We start from the raw sequence: 14,618 nt of genomic DNA, 5'->3' as shown, positions 1-14,618 counted from the left end.
TCGTTATTACCACATATTTACGATGGTACACTTAAGGTAAGCGTCAGAAGCAAGGTGGAAAGGGATTAAAACGAAGTTTTAAGTTATGTTTGCCACTTGATGCCATTCGAATGCAATTCTTAGGATCTCACGAAATAAGATCCAAGTTCTTTGCGTTGGGCACGGCCATCTGCTGTGCATTACTTTCCTCTGAAAGTACACAAAGAAACTCTTCCTTGGGTAATGCAAAGCCTTAAATGTCTGTAACGGCATACTTTTCATGAAGCATTTACACTTGTCTTCTTATTAAAAAGAAAAAGAAACTCGAACAACGATATTTCGCGAAACCGGGAAATTGGCGTACACTTTGAAAATACGAGCACATGTTCAGGCTTACTATAATTTTAGCATTACGCTTACCAACCTTGAAGGTGTATCTCGATATGTTATATGCATAAAAAATAAATACGTGTGGCATATACAATCTGTGCGAACAAATGTATTAATTTACAACATATTACATCACGTACAACATTTTTTAAACATTCGTGAACATTACCATAAACGCGTCAAGCTACAATCACAAATAGAACTTTACGTGTAAGCCTCTCTGACCAAGTTTTAATTTTATTATATAAATACATTGATAATCAGTTCTGAAGGAACAAATGAATTACTTTTATAAATTCGTTCATTGCATTATAATGACATAAATAACGAGAAATTCCAAAAAACAGTTTTCCTGACATCTTCACATTTTTGTACTTTCCAATACATCGAATTGATCAATATAGTTTTGCAACGATTCATATGATCTTTCTATAATGTCGAAGCAAACCTTGCGGTTATTAATTTGTATAAATATTTAGATACATTTAAATACGGACACGTACTTTGAATGGAAATAGCAAAATCGGATGAGAAATTGAAATGGTAAATTATGTACCTAAATAGCGAGATCGATAGATGCGCATCGTAAATTTTCATCTCAGTCAGTTACATGCGTACGTGCCATTTGCGATTTCAACAGCAAAATTCCGATTTTAACGATGCTGTAATAATTAATTCCAAGACAGTCACAATTTAAAAGACAGTTTTCCTGACATCTTCACATTTTTGTATTTTCCAATACACCGAATTGATCAATATAGTTTCGTAACGATTCATATGATCTTTCTATAATGTCGAAGCAAACCTTGCGGTTATTAATTTGTATAAAAATTTGGATACATTTAAATACGGACACATACTTCGAATGGAAATAGCAAAATCGGATGAGAAATTAAAATGGTAAATTATGTACCTAAATAGCGGGATCGATAGATGCGTGTCGTAAATTTTCATCTCGGTCAGTTACATGCGTACGTGCCATTTGCGATTTCAACTGCAAAATTCCGATTTTAACGATGCTGTAATAATTAATTCCAAGACGATCAACAATTTTCACGGTCGGTTCCATTGACATCTAAGCCCAGCGAACGTAGTAAAGACGGGAAGCCGTGCATTACAACTTGACACAGAGCAACAAAGTCTCGAATCCACGTTCCGTCTTTCCTCCCACTTGAAATCCAAAATGACCCTGAATGATCCCGTCTTGTCTCGAGCCACTCCCCGAACCCTCGGAAACATCAGGCCGACAAAGAGGAGAGCAGGGAAGGATGCACGATACACCTGATGAAACGGTGGTCTCTGTGACTGCGTCCCGCAGCGTGACCCATTGTTTCCTGTCGTTCTGTCGAGAGCCAGGGCCCGTGGTGCGTTTACTTTCGATCATATAATGAGTGGCAATGTAGGCCAGGAACGTCTACGGAATCATATTTCGCCGTACGAGGCGACACTCAATACCCGGCCCGGAGTCATACAGAGAACAGACGATTAACGCGATAGCGTTCCGCGTTTCGCGGAATCCAAGGTAATCGTCGCGTAATAAAGAAACTGAAACAGCCGTGTCGAACTTGCGCCGCATCGAGGACATGCGCAAGAATACCGGAAAATCACAGTAATTTTCGTTCAGACCAATCAAATTTTCTGCAATTCGTCGATTTCTCGAAATTTTTCGCTAAAATTGATTCCTTCGAGTTCTTCTAGTGTTCTTTTCCTTTTTTTTTTTTACTTTTTATATACACGTGATGGATGGCTTTTGAGGTTGCTCGAGTACAATTGCCTCGATGTGTCATTTGGTAGGTTTGTTTGTTCGTAGTATATCACATCCATACAAGCTTTTATTTATACTTAGGTTAATTGTACAGTTATGGATAACATGATTTGCAATGATTTTGTTCTTTATGGCTACTACACTTTTTTTCTATACCGATCGCTTGTTAACTTTATGCTTGGATTTATAGTAAAATATAGGAGACGAAACAAAGTATAGTTTTAGTATAGTAACGTGAAAAGTTCGTAAGTGTGAAGATATTAAATTTGAATGTAATTTGAATCAATAAAATTCAGTTCTTAATATTACGAGGTGAGCGAAGCAGACTTGGAATAAAATAGCTCTGTTTGACGATGGTTGGTTAAAGTTTGCTTCAGCTAGTAGTGTAATAAATCTCTTTAAAAAATATGTAAATATAATGTTCAAGCGTTGATTGTTTTAATTTCGAAGCTTGTTTGTCAGCTCGTTCGATGAAGCTCGCAGTTGATTCATCAGACTGAGAAATTTATCAATTTCAAAGCGTCTCGCGATACTCGATACGTGTAAGGTTCTAGAAGACGAGAATCTTTCTGCGCATAAGGTTCTACGATACGAGAAGAGTCTTCCTGCGTGCAATGTTTTCAAGCTCGGACTAATATCTAGGCTTCTTGAATTTCTGAAACTTAGAGCTTATTTTATTTAGCATTCTTTTCCCATCGTATTTTGCGTTTATACGATTTTATGCACCAGTTGTGTTTCATGACACAGACCTTAAACCAAATGATACATAATATTACCATCGACTTCCTGATAGAAACGTTCGATTCACGATTGTCGCTACAGCAATACACGAACCATCGTGTCGAGAAATAAGTGCGTGTACGTATAAAGTAAACATATGCGGAATTTCGACACGCAGTATGCAATATAATTCCTTCCTGAAACAAATGCATGAAAATATTTTCGGCTTACGCAAGTTGAACAATTTTTCAAAATCGAAATATTCTTACGACATATAGCGCTTCATAGGAGCGCACGAGGACACGGAATACTAATTTTATAATAATAATTTTACATAAAAATCACCACCTCTCGTAAAATAATGTCATTTTATATCAAAGTCCGTACACTTACAAAATTTGAATAATCACATTTATTGGATCCCAAACGTTAATACACACTTCTGAAATTAACTTCTAATTCCATTAATTTTCAAATTCCAACATTTCGTTCCTCATGAAAATAAGAAAAATTCTATCGCTTTGTAACTTCGTATTGAAACTGTTCCTTGATCGAGCGTCTGAATTCCTTGAAGAACGTCAATAAACTTCGGAAGAAGACAATTGCCTAGGGAGGTATCGGTAGGCACATCGTTTCGAAGCGTCCGTTGTCGCGCGATAAGCAAAATTCAAGCTCGGCCGTTGCCGCGACGCCGTTCTCAGGCCTGTTGTGCAACGTCGTAATCTCGCCTAATTGCCGCTGCAAGAAGCAATTCGCGATAGACGTTTCAGAGGATTAATTAAGACGTTTCCTAAGACGCCGCTTAATTTCCGCGCTTGTATATACGTGTGTGTGTCTCTATATGTACACGTACAGGTGTGTACACACTACTGTTTCAAAGTATTCGGACATTTGCTTACCTTTGACATGATGTAATTCAATCGCAAAATTAGGGATAAAGGAATGCACGATGATTTTATTCTTCGCGATTATTATGCTTGTGCATGCCAGTCTTTCATGTTATACACAGAGAAGATACTGTAGGACGTAATTGACTGGGTATTTTAATTTTATGCGTTTCTTCGCATCGATATATCTGAAAAATACGATTGCATCTTATGATTAACACTAGAATTAGCGGTAGTTAACACGAAGCTATTTCTACCAAAACCAGTGAAAATGACTGGTCTTTAAAAAATACGTAATAATAGAATATTTTTATATTTATTGATTTCTTACTCTCTTACAGAAGGAATTCCATGTTATGTAGTACATTTTTGGTATTATTAATCCATTTGGAACCATGATCCCTAAACGGGGGTTGGCAGATTTATAAAATTGTAGAACTAGTCATTTTGACTGGTATGGTATTGCTAGTGTTAGCATCTAGCGATCCAGCGATCGATCCGGAATTTTCCTGATAACTGATATCATCATATCGAATGATACGCAGTAAAAATTTTAAAAACGTGTGGGGAGTTGTACAAAACGAGGAATCTGGTTAATTGGGGTTCGATAAACAGATTGCAGGACCCTTTTACACTTTGACAAGTATCATTTTGACTGGCATTGGTATAAGTAGCCTTGATACAAAATTATTTTGAGTTTGAATACATAAAAAATAAAATAAAATTCATTATATTATTCTTTGAGTTATCGTTGCGAAAGTCATTACATCATTGTGGAAAAAAATATAACATGAAGTAGGAATTTTAAAATAAAATTGTAAAACCAGTTAATTGGACTAATATGGTAGTTCTAAGGTACTTTTTTTTTTTTTTTATAACGTTTATTGTCCAAGAAGATGAGTATTACATGTGTATGTTATTCACAATAAACAATGAATTTCGGTTGTAGAGTGGATTAGGCAAAAGTACCGATACGCGTCGGTACGACGTAGCCATGGTCTAATATGTGTCGTGGGTTTTAGGTTTTTGCGTTTATTTTTTTGTTTTTTTGGGTTTAAGTCGCATTGGTGCGTGATTTTTGTGTATTCTTGTGTGTGTTGTATTTTGTCCTGAAACTTGGCCGCAAAACAGGACTCCTCGGTGTATTACTTTTATGCGTTGTGGGATTTTGGGGGGGGCGGGATGAGTGGGAAGGGGAGGGGGTGTTAAATTATATTATTTACAATGATTATAGTATTTACATATTTACAGTACTTACATCTAGGTTATACGGTGGTAGGAATGGTTTTTTTTTTTTTTTTTGTCGAATTGGTAGTTTTCACTTATATTTTCTTATGGGTTTGGAATCCACCAATATTTTTTTGTGTTTCTTCTGTGTTTGTCTTTAGTGTCTTTTTGGGGGAGGGCCATGTTGTACCTCCACCTGGTGTCTGCAGTCAGTCCGTTTAGGTTTTCCTCGTAGAGTATTGTTTTTATCCCTATTTTTTAGTTCTAAGGTACTTATGTGTCGAAATGATTAATTTAAAAATTACTACAATGTGTAATCTATGAAGTTATTTTGCTGTATCAGCGTACGTTATGATATTTCGTTATAATCTCAACATTCTAAATTCATATTGAAGCGTACCTATTTCAATCTATATCACCTGAAAATTTTTATTCAACCGAATTTTCCACCTTTTCTTAAAAAAATTTTCTAAATAAGTATCGCTTCTATTCGTTGGTTCTTCGTTAATTTGTTAATCTTTGACAGAATTGTACCGTTGCTACAGATCCACTGAACCATCGAGATATTAACGGTAGCGTATGAGCAAAAGCATTGCGTGCATCGGCTACTGTTTTGAAAAAAAGGGGGATACAGATCGATCAGGAAGCCGGTCGAAACGATACCGAAAGGGGTTGCGAACTAGTCTGGCCGGTTTACCGATGGGAAACGGACCCGGTGATTAATAAACATACGGGCAGAGTGTCACTCGACGCTGCTCATTAGCATCGAGCATCGATCACAGAGCCACGAATCGTGAAAAAAACGTTGCTACAGCTTGAATTATCGATCCTCCTCGTTTTATATCGCCACTCATGCGATTCCAAGAGGGTGCTACTGCTCGATTCTGGGTCTCGTTTTTGCGCACTTAAAGGGTGAACCTACTGGGAACACCGATAATACGACTCGTTTCGATGCCAGGCTGTTTTTGTTTATTGATTAATTTCGGGTTTCGCCGGGCTACTAGGAAACAAAAGTTACGTATGTTACGGTGTGGAACACCGCTGTTTTGTTCGACGATAAAAGGTACCTCGATGGAAGTATTTAAAAAGTAGACTTGTAGTTAAATTGTTTGAAACATTTTGGAATAAGAATGAATAGGACATGGAAGGAAATGTGAAATATTTTTCGCTTATTAATCTGTTAGGAATAAAACTAATGTTGATATATATATATTATATATTGGCAATACGAGTGTTTTAATAATGACAACGTAGTGAAGTAAGATGGCGTAATAAATAGTAATAATGTATAAATTAACTTGGAAGTGAAAAGTAATTTAAAACAGCGAAGGTAGAAGATTCAAGTTAAGTTTCCCTATTAGCAAGCTATATTATCCATAAGTAGCTGTACCAGAAATTAAGATGCATTCATCATTGCCATCCTCATATAATATAGAATTCTAGCTATCAGTTACTTATTTGTATTAAATATCGAGTAAGTTACGTCAATTTTAATAAACTGTTCTCACTATCGATAGAAATATTATCTGTCAAATTAATAACGATTACTCTGAATTTCTCACAGTCTCGTATCGAGATCGATCCTTATATTAATTGTATTTATATGAATAATAAATATCATCTCTGATGTTAATTTATGTAGCTGATTAAAAAAAAAATCTGTACAACGATCATAAAACGCCAGTCTTAATCGAGGTGATTACACGCGTCCGATGGAAATACGCAATGATCGTATCCGATCATCTATTTGTTTTCTCAGCGAAATATTGTATAATAATCGAATATCATACATCGATCGTATAACGTGTTGTTTGCACAGTAATTGCGTGCGCTTGCACAACGCACCGCCACGCCATTGCAATTCATCGCTTGGAAAACACTGCGTGAAACGCAAACATCGATCCGTTCCAACTCGATAACATTCGTCGAAGATCGTGATATTTCCAAATTTATTCGTGTCTTTTTTCACTGACAAGCAATAACGTCTTTGTCTTGTATACGTGTTCCACGGAATCGACAGTTGTAACGTTCATCCCCACGCGTGTTAACGACAGCAAAAACAGGTGTAAAACGTATAGTAACACACTTTATTGAAATAACAACGTCGATGCAAAATTTCGGCTTCGATCTTTCTCAAATTTCTGTGATATTTTCGTGCGTTTCGAAATGCAATGTCGACCTTGTATCGTTTCACGTTCATACAGATTCCCAATATCGTCAAAGAGATTTCAAGAATTGAGGGAAATGTTTTAAGTTACCACTAAGGAAAACAAATATTCACCTTCTTAACTCAACACAAATATTATATTTCTATGATAAATACTTTATTTCTGTAACGAATACTTGCAACAAAAATTAACCACTAACAACTAACAATATCTTACGCCAACTAATAAATCACCCAACACTCAAACAATATTCTAACAAAACTCTACGAAAGATACAAACATTTGATAAACAAAAAAAAAAAAAAACATGAAACACCGAAGGAACGTCTAATTAATGAAATTTCAGGAAGTGGAAGGAAGGGGGCAATGTGCTCGAGAAACTCATAAACGCATCCTTCGGGCAGGCAAGTCGCGAAGAATGGGCGCAATATCGACCGGAAGTCGCGGAAATTTTTCCACGAACGCGAGCCGCACGCCGGAAAGCGCATCGACTCGGCAATGCGGACAATTGCATCCCCCCTAAAAGCCATTCGTGATGAAAGTCCAGCGTCCATGGGGGCAATGGGGTAGCCGGGTGTGGGGGTCGCATTCCGGCCGAGATTAATTCAGAGCGAAGAGGAATTCAGCGTCTATCTCGCCGTTTGCGGAACCGTTTTCGAGCAATTATTTCAGCAACATTGCAAAACGATCGCGCCCAACCTCCCTCTTACTCCCCCCTTCTCACAGAATACCACGTGTTCCGATTAAGTTGCACTACGTTTCTTCGCGATTACCAGCCTTTCTTGTCCGTCTTCGGTTCAGTTTCAACTTTCACCTTTTTTTGGAATGCGTACTTACTACGAAAGTTCTCCACGCGAGTTTCTTAACTGTCAGTTTCATCGGAGATATTCTTTCCAACCTTTGTATATCTTTTTCGGTGGTATTTGAAATTCCTCGCGTTTAATAAGCAAATAGGTAATATGACGTCTATACGAACGAAGGAAATTTTAATTCTTTCATTACATCGCGATCTCAAGATTCCCACAGTCGAAGAAGAAATATCCAAATTCAGTAACAGATATAAGAGTTAACAACCTCCAAAATCCACTAGTTAATCAATTACTTGACACGTCGGATCAGATCCGCAGGCTAAAAAGACATTACCCTTTAGATTTAAGCACTAGATTCAACTAGAATCAAACACACGATAAACATTTATTAAACACGACATGGTACCATGAAAAATTTACTTATAAATCTGAATGAGAATTGATTGTAAAATTCATCCACAGAAAAAAAATTCTTCCATTGGAATTTTTTATGTCTCATTTAAATACAATTTTTGACATATAGGTAATATAATTTGAATATTTTCGTCGAACATCATTTTGTAAAATTGACTTTATTATACACATAGCACATTTTATATTACATAGTAAAATTAGAAATTAAAAAGCACGAGTTTTTTTTCTATTTCTTAATTTAATTTTAAAAGACAATCTTCTTGCAATATCTAGTTACGGTAAAAAGACAATTATTTTAAAACGACGAAATACCTTGACTATTCGCGTATCTTGTACCACCTCTTGTACCTCCTGTATCGTGTACCTGGCAGAAATAAACGCAACAAAAGAATCAACTAACGATACAACCAACTAAAAACACTTACACACAAACATAGAAGCACACATACACAGAAATACTTTCCCCCTTCTTTTAGCATAAAAAGATTCATCCGGTCGCTCGTCAGTTTTGCTTTTCATTAATTCCATGCTCGTACGATTTTCAATTCAGATTACTCGCGCCGATCAGACTGCAACGATCATTTCCTTTTTCTTCGTACCGCTTGCGTTCAGACGGAAGATCAAGGCCGGGGTGACACTATAATAAGCTGTTTAATAATCAATGCGCATGGACCAATAATTACGATTCGACGGAGGAGTGGGTATGCAAAGAAGCACCAGCGCGAACTGGTTTCAGACAATGACGACTCCGGTACGATCGCGTTCGAAGAATAATGCGATCCTTCCTCTTCCTCTTTTCTTTACGTACTTTCTCTTTCTTTCGTTCTCTCTGTGCCTCGTTTCGATACGCTTTCGATTGTCCCGTAATTTTGATATGCCAGACGAACCGGGAAGGACTGCGCCCCTTTTTTTCTCACGTTCGCTGTTTCTTTCTTTTATCTGATCTACATCGCTGTTAAATAAGCAGCTGCTTACTCGAAGGTGTAACGTATCGAATAGCTAACGATGATTCTTCTTGTTAATGGCGATTACACATTTTTTAATATCATCGTTCGCTTAATTTTACGAAATCTTCTTCCATTTGATTTTAGATATACAAATATCTTCCACCAGAGAAATATGCCTTTTTATTATCTATTTTCAAGTTTTGTTTGAAATTCTTAGGTTTTATGCTACTATTCAAGATTATTATTTAGTCATTTAGATGAAAATTTCACGAAGATTGATACAGCAGTGGTATTCATAATTTGTCAAACAAAAAAAAAAACAGGGCACCTGTTTCATAATTTCGTAAGAAATACAAAACAAAAGCAGCGACTGAAAATATCAATTCAATTCATCCACAGGCTCTAGACTCAAAGATACGTTAAAGGCTCTTCTCGATATTCCTTCAAAGCATTTACGAAAAGTTATTGAGCAAAATCAGTCTAAATCACGAAGACTCTACTTACGAAGGGGCAGAAGCATCAATCAGTTTCTATGTATAGAAAGCGTTGATAGAAATCAAACATCGAAGACATTATATCTTCCTGCAATTTCATATTGAATTTTTGAGAAAGCCTGATGGAAGAAACATGCAACAGGACGCCCACGAGTCCCTACCACGTCATATCCACCTTTCCTGAGTTTCATTCTTTCCATTCCCTTCTTCAACCCCATCGCATCGATGATTCGAGTCTACGTTTGATCGAGTCCCGTGCAGCATCCGGCATCGAAGAAACCGGAAGACGATGTTCTCTGCCGGCAGATTCTCCTGGGAACACTCGAGGCTATCTGTCAATCGTGGCAGCAGTTCGATTCAAAGCGATATTCGGATTAATGGTTCGGATAGACGGGAGGATCGCGGTACAATGGCCCCGATACAATGAGAGGAAATATCCAAGATATGCAAATACCGATGATCTTCGGCCGGAAAAAGGGTTCGGGAAGATGGGACGGGGCACACATGTTCGGCCATATTTGCATACCGGCTGATTTGCATACGGAAATTTGCATCGCACCGAAGACGATCTCGATCGGAAAGGGAATTCTTCTGTTTGCCTATTGGCGTGAAAGGGGTGCGTCGTAGAGAAGAAGGGACGAAGAAGGTGCTTGCACGTAAAGGGTGAGAAGGAGAGATAAACGGAATAATATATTAAGGGCGCAAAACACTGTTAATGCCTTTGTATCGCTAGGCTAGGAATAATGCCACTTTTTCCCTTTGTGGAAATCCTAAATGTATTTTGATTCCCGACGCTCAGCCCGTTCTCACCGGGCTGATTTGAATTCTCGAGTGGTGGTTTTCGCTCGTCTATTACTATCAATCGGGGCACACATGGATTCTCCGACCTTTCGACACCGGCTGTCACGTTTCCACTGGGATTTCTCGATTGCGGTTTGCGAATCCTAAGTATTTATATCTGGATTCTTCCTATTGTCGCTCTCAGTCGATTACGTGTTTATCCGTGTTGGTGAATATTAAAGTAGATACGCAAGAGAAAACTTTAGTTCGTAATTTTTAGTAAGACAAATTAACTACGTTCAAGTATATTTCAATTTTCTGAGTTACTGCAACTTAAAAAGGGGCAAACACGAAAATTGTATATATTTTCATGTTTTTAGTAGTATAATTATATTTATTTTATTATACATTTAGCAGTATAGTAATAGTATAAACTATTTAAAGTCGATATAACCATTTCAGTTTTTACACAGGAAAATGTTACAGAAACCTGCCAATGTTCCTTCCTTCTTAATTTAATATTAGACAATCAAATATTTTGAATTTTTAAATTAATATCCAGCAAAGTTTCCAAGGTATAATCTCGTGCTATTTATTTTCATAATAGCTTTATTAACCAACTAATGGTTGCAAAGCGTAAGCCTTTATTCCTGAACAAACAATCTTTTCAGCCCTTTAAACTTCGATCTACTGCAAGAAACTCTAGAACGAATCAATCTGATCTACTCAAACAAGAAAGAAAAAAAAAAAAGGAAGAAGAAAAAAACTTACTCCATGAATCAGACGAAAGCTCAGTGAATGGTATGTGATATAAAACGCGTCCTCAAAGAAAGGATTGGTCTTTCTATTAACATCCGATTGATCTCTATGGAAAGGAAAAAAGTCCTCTCGACCCAGATACGTTCGTGACGTATCAGAGTCATTTCGAGAGCCATAGTTGGTGAAAAGGACGATGGTACGAGTCGTTTGACACTGTTACGAGCCCCTGATCAATGTTAGAAATCGAGTTCGAGGAAAGTCGTTGCAGGTAGCTCGGACGACGTCCATTGTGCTCGACGAAGAAGAAGCTGCGTGTGCCAGCCACGGAAAGTGATATCTATTCAAGCTGTTCTTCTTCATCCATGGGGCGTCCTGGAACTGGAAACGTGAGACGTCGCTGGCTGTAACAAAGGCGACAGGTAGAAACACTTTCGTCGAGGGAAAAACCTACGCTCCTTTGGGAAATCGAACAATCGGGTTGTCTGTTTTTCGAAAATCGGAATGTTTGCCTTCTCGCGTCCAACCAAACTGGGTTTGTATTCTTCGACTTTTGACAGGATATGATATTATCGGTGTGTGACGTATCGCACACGTGTATCAGTTTCAAGGATTTTTAAGAATTTACGAGCATTCAAAGGATTTAGAGTTACTGGAAGATTACTCGATCTTGAGTTCATTTAATAGTTAAATTGCTTGAACTATAATAATAAAATAGTTTAGCTTTCGAAAGATTGTTTGTGTTACATCAATTAATTGTGATAAATTAGATAGGCAACTTTTCTTTCATTTATAAAAAAATTTTTCGTGTTTCCTTAATACCATTTAAGAATCAATCGTTCTAGTAATAATCCAATAAAATGATCTTTTTATATTGAATGTAAGCATACAAATTATCATGGAATGACAAGTATTGCTGCAGTAGATCGTAAAGTAAAGTAACTCGGTGAATAAAAAGTTTTACTGAGAAACGTATAGAAATGTCTTGACTGTATCTTCAGCGCACATTCTTCTTCTCGGTCATCGACATTTTCTGTTACGTACATCCGCTCTCTGCACGTATCTAACTACATCGACGAGACAGAAACATATTGAAAATTGTTCGTTTTCCAACACGACTGTATTTCAATATCTTTCAATAGCCGAAAAATTCCCTATCAATAGTAATTCGAAAAAAAGTATTAGTTTCTATCAAAACAAAAAGTACTGCGATTCTATCAAACTAGAAAAAACCACAATGGCGTCCCATATGTATTAATACAGAGTACGAACAATCACGAATTGACAATTTAAAACAAATCGCTTTTGCTTCAAAACTTTTTGCTTTTCCCTCCGTTCAACTCAATTTATTCGCATCGAATCGAACACCCAGAGTAACGCAATTTTCCCTTAATATTCCACCTGTTCCTCTGGAAAAACTTCAAATTTCCAAATCCCCTACGGATACGTTACTATACACGTCCGTAACCATTTTCAACTATCGCGTTCGGTTCCCGTTGAAGTAACAACGTTACCGGTCAGTTTTTCATGGAAAAAAATTCCCGCCGTAACCTTTCCTACGCGGTGATCACGGGCATTGGAAAAACACGTAAGATGGTGCAATGCTAATCCGTGATCATCGATCCGCAACCCCTCGCAACGATCGAGAAGACGCAAAGGAACGGGGTCCGACCTTGGCCGGGCCCCTTCACCTGGCCCGATAAAGGAGAGGTAACCGTGCGTGCGGGAACACACGCGTGGCCTTCTGGGCTCTCCTCGTACGTGTCATACGATCCACGTTTGCACACACCACGTATGCGTTTATATACAGCAGTTTTATCGGCCGTCGGCCTCCCCCTGTTCGTATCTACCGAGGGCTAGCGCTAGCCTATGGAATCCGCATACGATCGCGCATATGCGCTTTCTTTTTGCCCCGTCTGCACCGTTTGATATTTTTCCTTACAACCTACTCGATCGTCTTTCGTTTCATTCTCTTCTTATTGCGTCTCTATATATTTATACGTGTCTATATGTGTTTAGGTTATCTATCTTGGTAATCTCGGCTGATGTGTTATTTTCGCATTGGTAGCTTCGAACTTGATTAGGATTTTGGAATATTCAATGTTGCAATCTTTGGTTCAGGAATTGTCAAGGATCTCTTTGGTATTAACACTTAACGCTCCAAGTGTGCCTCTCAAGCACCACCGATGTACAGCGTTATAAATATTGCGGTCAAAATTATATTACTCCTGAAATGAATAAAGATTGTTTCGAATGACTTTAATGTTATTATTTACACGTCAATGTAGCATTTAAAATCTGACACTTAAAAACTTGCAAGTCGAAGTATGGTGAGAATAAGTTGGAGTTGCTGGTCGATATTCACAATTAATAGTCGGAGCGTTAAGGGTTAATAAATCGACACGATGAGAGGTTTAGGTCATAGACTTCTACTTTACAATCCTGCGTCAACATTGACGGTTTATAGCAAAATCTGCTTAGAAAACTTCATTTGACGATAAAGAATTTGATCTGCAAAGATTATTAGGACTTAGATACTCGATGAAAATTCTTAATACTAACTGTTCACAGCGTTGATTTCTTCAAAATTACTGTGCTTTCTTAGTTATTATGTATTCCACATATTTGCAAGGCTTCTATAACGTAATAGACAAATCAACCTATAATACCAAGCAAGAACGTTGCTATTTCAATTCTTCTATTTCACTTTATTCCCTCTCACATCTAATCATCACCAGCCTACTTCATTTTCAATTCCTATTTCCTGCAACTTTCTTCGAGTTACCCTTCCTCTTTGAATTGCTCCTCCCTGAACCATGCAACTCCACCAAACGATTCTTCATTTTCTCGCTTTTCATTTCTCCGTTCTTCGTTCGCAATACACCTTCCTCGCCTTACCTTCTCCATGCACCCTTTCCTCCCCACTCTATTCATCCTTTCTCCCTCTCTCTCTCTTTCTCTTTTCTTACAAACTTCTCGCTTCTTCCAGTGAACCGTGTTGGGCCGCGCGTACGCATATATACACGTGGATATGGTAATTCACCGGCATCGCCGGTGATATGTAAATAAGTTAGATTCGAGTTTTGTTGCGGAGCCACGGGCGGGGGGTGAGCGCGGGCCAGTCTCGATGGGAACCATGGTGTAGGAAACGAAAGAACGAGCCATCCTGGGGGAGAGGAACGACGAAAAGAACGCGTAAGTGTAAGCGCCTTAGTAGCCGCACACACGATCCGGACGACCGGATCCAGATTTATTGGCCGTTCGGCGAACAGAGAGGAGAAA

The 14,618-nt window shown here is 37.9% G+C and overlaps 1 long non-coding RNA gene across 1 annotated transcript in view; it reads left to right on the top strand.

Moving 5' to 3' along the window:
- LOC132906524 (uncharacterized) overlaps positions 1–14,618 on the top strand; it is a 77,215-nt gene that overhangs the window by 974 nt on the left and 61,623 nt on the right. The window lies entirely within an intron of this gene.

The sequence above is a fragment of the Bombus pascuorum genome, chromosome 4 (assembly GCF_905332965.1).
Source record: "Bombus pascuorum chromosome 4, iyBomPasc1.1, whole genome shotgun sequence".
Classification (NCBI taxonomy): Eukaryota; Metazoa; Arthropoda; class Insecta; order Hymenoptera; family Apidae; genus Bombus; species Bombus pascuorum.
The sequence above is the reverse complement of the archived record's forward strand: the minus strand, read 5'-3'. Positions and strand labels throughout refer to the sequence as shown.